Raw genomic sequence first — 7,160 nt, 5'->3', positions numbered from 1 at the left:
AAGAAGGGTGACTAATGCTAATGCTTACTGAATAGAAGTTTTCAGAGTTGCATGTGAGAACCACCACGAAAAATGAAGAAATATGAAAATAGTAGTTACATTTCTGAACTTTGCTTTCTGAGTTGAAAAGTCAATTTTGTGACCTATGCAATACATCAGAATATGATAAATTAGAAATATTCAGATAACATTGCAATTTTAAATTAAGATTAGTTTGGAGCAATCCAAATTCAAAGCATCTACTTTCTATTCATTCTTTTTGAAGACCCGGTCCTGCATTCCACCTGCAAGTAAGGTCTTCCTCTAGCTGTAAAGTGGACATGAATTTGGGTTCCTAATTTTCCTCCATTTTCTACTTCTTCTGAAAAGGAAAAACATACAGCTTGAACAGATGGAAAACAAAAGGAACTCTGTAGAAGCATTTTACAATCCATGACTTTTCAAAGTGTCTAAAACTCTGATTAGGTTCTAACACTAATCTTTATTTTTAATGGGTGCTAACCCACATGCCCAAAGTAAGCATCTTAAAATGCTAAAAACATTAAAAGCCATTAATTGTTATTTTTTTCTAGATTGTCCTGTGCTTTTTGAAAATACTGTCACTCCACGACTTTTTTCTGAAGATAATTACCATTTTACTCTAATAGCAGCAGTTAGCCAATTTCACATTACTGAAAGCCATCTTTTCCAAAGAAAATACATGGCAAAGTTAAGTTCTGTCACTGATGTGTTTTAATAATTTGTAGGGAGTGTTGCAGGGTGACACTAATATTGTCAGTTAGCCAGGTTGTTTTCAAGGTTGTTGCATCCTAAGCAAGTAGCAGAGATATTCCATGAAATCCACACTAGGATGGAAAAGCATGTAAAGATTTTGACAGAAAGGAATAGAGTGACAATATGCATTCCAACACAAAGCCTTAAACATGGCTGGGATAACCAGTGATGTTATCCACTGACACAGGCTGAAGTTTTCAATGACCTTCTGACTAAAAACTGGTTTAGCCAGCTCTGTACTGCTTTTCCTTTTCACACCACCTCAGGCTTTAATCTGCAGAGGACATTCTGGGGTCAGGCTCTCACATGAGTTGGAGATGAAGTATTATCCCCAGTTTAAACTCTTTGCAAGATAACATATCTGAAATAGTTACCCCGATACCTTGTGTCAAGGAGTGAGGAAGCTATCAGCAACTCCACAGGTCAACATTCAGAAAAACTGACATGAAAGAACCTTTTCTTTATTTTTTCAGTCTGTGCTGAAAACAGTTTAGCTAGTCCTACAAGGCTGGCTTTACAGCTTGCTTTGATGGCATATGCCAGTGAAAAGGTTGAACTGATTTGAACTTTGTGAGATGGATAGCAGCTGTTGTACTAAGCTGTTTAAACCCACCAATTTGGGCTTAAACCTTGGCTGAGTAAATACAAAGCCTTAACCATACATAGTACCCATAATGAGCTTTCCTCTTTCAATTTCTGAGAATAGAAATTATTTTTAAATCAACAATATTTTACTGACAGATTTTCCAGTACCATATTTTCCATTGCCAGATACTGAAGTATCTTACACACACACACACAAAAAAAAAAAAAAAAAAAGAGCAGGTGAGTTTATTTTCATTTGTCATGAGTGAAGTTAGTGTTCATCACTGCTGAATGCAGCACAGCTCTCTCCTCCCTAAAACAAAGTTTTTAAAAGCCTAGCATTGGAATCATGCAAAAATCTGAAAAATTATGTCTTTGTGTATGTGTGTGCATGTCTGGAATAGTAGAAAGGAAGATAAAGTGGATGAAAAGAAATGTAAGCAAAACCAGCCCGTGATAGTTTGTGCACTTCCTGTTGGTTTCTGTAGCCTTTAAAGTCTAAAAATCAGTATATGCATATAATAGGAAAAGTTCCAAAGCATTCTTTCTGAAGTCACAAGGTTGTTTCCTTATCACTGAGAAAGGCATCTAATGCTGACACAAATAGGACAATAATGTTAATTTTTTACCCAGGTAGAAAAGAATGAGTGAGCAGTTAATAGTGTAGAGAAAGAAACATTAGTTCTGACACACAAGCTGGTTACAGTTCAGAACTATACTTAACCCCAGGAAATATGAAGGTCCCTTGCCCAATATTTCAGCCTATCACAGAATTTCATAGGGAATACAGAACTTTTCATTTAGTGGCAGCTTGATGTAGAAATGTATAGCAAAAGAGATTTCTCTATATCTCACTATAAGTATTTCCTAGACAGAAATGTAAACAAACCAGCAGATATTTTATCAAAATAAAACTCAACTACTAGGAACCAAAAAAGAGATATGTGTTATGTGGCTATTTAATTGATTTATTAAGTATTTGCAAACCTTGGCAGGTTTATTGCTCCTTTTAAACTACTTCCATTTCAGTGGCAGATTCATGCGGCTGCTAGGATTGTCCAGTTCAATTTGCAGTATTTCATTAGGACCAGAGGCCTCAGGTGTAGTCTTTGGATCAAAGGTTAAGGTTTGTATCCATCCTTCTTCTTTACACCCATTGATGGCAAAAGACACAGATTCATGTGAAGGGCTTTGGGACAAAGCTAGATGGTCTTTTGTTACTAAGAGGGCTTGTTCTGCTCTTTCCTGCTCGTTTGGATGTGAAATTTTGGCCAGAGAAACTAAAAAAACAACCAATATTTATTCCTTTGAGACAGGACATTTGGGAGCTCTGCACAGTGCAGTCATTGGTGTTCAGCCACCATCTAACTCCCATTTTTGGGGCAACTGAGAGCTCCTGGGGAAGCTCCCCTTGGTCACTGCTCCGCACACAGCTCATAGTCCCTCTGTGTGCACTGCTTTTCCCAACCCATGAGAATTTTCATTACATTGTCTGTAGCTGGAGTAGAAACTTCTTTCAAAGGGTAAAAGAGGAGCTTGTCACCATTCCCTTGTACCCTGAGAAGCAGCATTCCTGTGTTCAAAGTAAGAGCTTTGTGCAGGATCACATGTAAAGTAAATCTCAGAATGCCCATTTCAGGGGTATCTGGTTGAATACTATTTTCAGTGCCATCAGTTTACACATTCAGCAAACAACAGCAGAGCATGGCATGGTCTCTAATAACAAAAATAGAATACTTCCCAGTGTGCTGTGTGTTTTTGTTTGTTTTGTTTAATTTTAAATTAAGAAGTTGTCACAGAAGTTCAAATCTTATTTCTTCCTAAATTTTACCTTTTTACCTGCAATGAAGGTGAAAACAATATGGCTGTTCGATTTTGGTGGGTTTTTTAAGTTCAGGTGATTTAACTGATCTACACTTTGCAGGATAGATGGCATTGTTAAACTCACCAGAGAACCTAACAGAATTACATACATACAATTACTTATGTATATGATATGTATATACCATACATTTGTATGGTAATAGTTGACACCAAAGTATAAACTAAATTTTCTCACAAATCTATTTTCTGTAACTTCTTTCAGCTGTACTTAGAGGTAAGGTTCAATCCTTTACCCATAGCTATCTCTTAGCATGTGTAATTAGGTACTCCTCTTTTTTTGTTTCCATTTCTCTCTAGTTCAGTTTCACAAACTGATTTCCTACCTTTTCTTTTGTTTTTGGAAAGATACAGAGGTTTACTTTGGAACTTTCTATTCTGTCTTTTGGGAATTCCCTTCTCATTCACGCTGCACTCATTTTGGTGTTTCTAAAGCTGTAATATTTGGTGAGTCCAAATCTGAGTATGAGCTACATTAACTATTTTTCACTACAGGAGAAGAACGACTTTCATTTTCATCAGTCAGTGTACCAGTACAATAAAATGTTTTATGCTCTATCCAAATGTAACTTTTTGCTTCCAGAAGTTACTGGGGGTATCAGAAGCAAGAAACTTTTGGATGCTAGTAACCTTTTAAAATAAGAATCTATAATATGCTGACCTTGGTGGGCAGGAACTCTAGAGTTAACATTGTCTTTTCACAATCTCCCAAATAGTGCTGGCACCTCTTGGCAGAGGAATAGTGAGTGACTTCCCTGTGACCAGCTGGAAGCTGATGGCTTTGATTATTTTATAAATCAGTTTTAAATCCTTTGCATATGCAGTGTTGTACTGTGTCAGACTGGCGAGCTGCTGCCGCCACCATTTCCTTGCAATACTCTCACATGTGCATCCTGCTAATAACTTCAGCGGGAGTTGATGTAAGCTTCCACATGGCACAATGCCAGCTGCAGGAGGCAGGGGTTTTCAAAACCTTATGGAGTGTATCTGCAGAAGGTTACATAGTGAGAAATCAGGATGATGACCACAGACACCTTCATGTGAGGAGGAAGGCACACTATCACATGAGCAAGGAAATAGCGCCTGAAACTGTTAAGATCAGCCACCTAAAGGCCAGGTTGTGAGACAGTTCAAAACATCATGGCAGCTAGTGAACCAATACATTAGCCTGGTATGAGAAGATGCAGGATGAAGGACTTAACTAAAATGTCCTTATTGACATTAATTTTACACTGCACATGGCTTTATGGATGTAATTTCACTTAATCATGACAAATAGCTTTTGTATGGAAAATAAAGTTTATTCATGTAGTCAAACTTGTTCATTTCTACAGTAGAGATTTCTTAAATGTGGTATATTTCAAAGTGTGTATGGATTTTTCAAAATGCATTGAAGTGACTTGTGTCAGCAACAGTTAGAACTCAGCAAGAAAGGCAGTCAGGCTTTTTCCACTGCACTGAAATGCCACGAAGATCGCCTTGCTAGTATTTGCATTATTCTCTCATTAGAAATTAGTAGTAAACCATCATTTTTGTAACACAAGAAAGGACTCTAACCTGACCGAGGACCAAAAATTACTTTTATTTTCATAATTGCATTTAACTTTCACAGAATTGCTAGAATTAATTAGAGCACTGCAAGGTTCTTCTGCATCTTGCTCAGCACTGAACAGTAACATGACTTTTCATGTTAAAAAAAGACTGCAAATAGATTTTCAGAGTTGAAAATCTATCATAAAAATGAAAAGGTAGATTTACAGCATAATCACTGGATGCACTTCTGCTAAAAATGTCTAGCAGGTTACAGCCTGTGTGGTATGTCATCACTCCCGCAGCCAGAGTACTACTAGAAGTTGGTAATTTACTAAGAAAAAAAAGACTTTGATATGGAAGCATCTGTGCCATTTTCCATCTGTACTGACATTTTCTGTGCTTCACAAGTAATAATAATCACAATAAAAACATATTTCAGGAAATTTCATAAAACATACACAAACAGGATATGCCCTTCCTGTGCACAGAGTCAACAACTGTTCTGTGACATGTAAAACTTCAAAACAGAATTCAAGTGGGGCCTAAGTGATGTACAGACTTTGTACTGTCCTTTGCCCATAAATGAGTACCATAAACAGCATGGAGGCATCTGAGTGAATGAACAGACTGAAGCTATTGATGCTGCTTCTGTTTGTATTTAATATGATTCAGAAGTACTATCAAATCTAGGGACACCAATTTGTTTACCACATTTGGATGTGATCTGACTCTAAGAAGTTGAGGAGAGATGAAGAATGGCATCTGGTTTTATTGGTTTCTAAAAACCTTCACAGTATATGGTAATGGTAGTGACAGAAAGAGAGACAAGATTACACTGGCATCTTTTCTACCCAAAATGTTAATGTCAGTCATGAGTAATCAAATGGCTACAGTAATTATCTAATCTGTTCTCTGTATTTGTATTGCTTGAAATGTATTTATAATGCTTCTGTTGCCACAGGATTTGTGAACATGTGCTTTAGGAACTGCTCCTACACATCCTGTACATGCAAGCAGGCCTCAGTGGTGGGCGTCATTCCACCGACCTCATCACAACTGTGGCGGGGAGGAGCAGCCTCATGGAGCAGAGTTTGGGTTTCTCTGAGAAGCCTGAACTGCTGCAGGCACAGAGCTGATGTGCATTGTGCCCTTTTGCTGTTCCTAACATGCCTTGCAGCTTCACCCATGTGCAGTGCTATTGATTGTACCATTTCTAGGATCCACCTTCCTCTCGGGGCTTTCGGCTTTGCCCGAGGCACTGCATTCTGCCATAAAGCCACAGTCACAGATTGTGAGTCTGGTGCTGGTGGCAGACAGAAGAGAAAGAGGCTGGATTCAACAAGCCCAAGTCAATGCCAGGCTCTCATTAGTCCCTTGGCATGGGCTCAAGCCTGCAAGTACTGCTGAATGATCAAGAAAAATAGGTATTTAATTTTAAGAGCACTGGACTTTCTATTTGTGGATGTTATGTCTGTGTGCTTAACATGCATCACATTTATCTACTGATAAGAAAATGAAGATTCAAGTAATTAAAAATCCCAGTCCCTTGATGATGCTGGTGACTTAATTTCCCTCGTAAGAGACCTTAGATCTTTTAGGAAATCTACCATGCCAAGCATTGTGTCATGTTTAATCCTGTTACTTGTCCTTTATATGGAACTCCTGTTGACGTCAGTGGAAACTTGACTTGTGAGAGTACAGAAGAATCAGGCTGAATGGATTTTTTCAATAGTAAAATTCAATGGAAGGAAACCTTCTGAAAGGTACCAAAATCTTATTCCTTCTTACAACATAAAGGGATGTTTTTTGCTTTGTTCTTCAAGGGTTCTTACCTATATGGATTTGTGTATCTCTGCATTTACTGACTGTTGATATACTGGATAGCGCGACTGGCAGATTTGAAAGTGATTGATACGAAGTATCTATGATGATCAAACTAGGAATGACTAATAAATGCGTAACATGCATTTCCATTTGTTGTTCTACATCCCACGCCACAGCCATTTCTAAATAACTTCTGTGTATACAGTTTTGCCATCACATTTCCATTTTGTGGTCGCTAAACCATATTGAAGCATGCAAATGTTAGGACACATACTGTGTTAATCACTAATAAGCTTTAAATATTTTCTGCTTATACCTGAAAGGGTCTGAGAAATGCCTGTAAATTTTGTAAGCAATTTCCAGCTGGTTACGTTTGCTGTTACCAATAGTACCCATTACACAAATAGACTTTTCTCCCTCGTCTTACAAATACAAACAAAAGACACAGATTTTACAATGCTGAATGTAAATGATGAAGTCATTCTGGTGTTGTTATTCTAGATTTACAATGACCTCACTGAAAACAGAACCTAGACCCCCGTGGTTAAACCACAACAGGACAA

Source organism: Ammospiza caudacuta, chromosome 1, assembly GCF_027887145.1.
Source record: "Ammospiza caudacuta isolate bAmmCau1 chromosome 1, bAmmCau1.pri, whole genome shotgun sequence".
Lineage (NCBI taxonomy): Eukaryota > Metazoa > Chordata > Aves > Passeriformes > Passerellidae > Ammospiza > Ammospiza caudacuta.
This window is presented reverse-complemented; position numbering follows the sequence as displayed.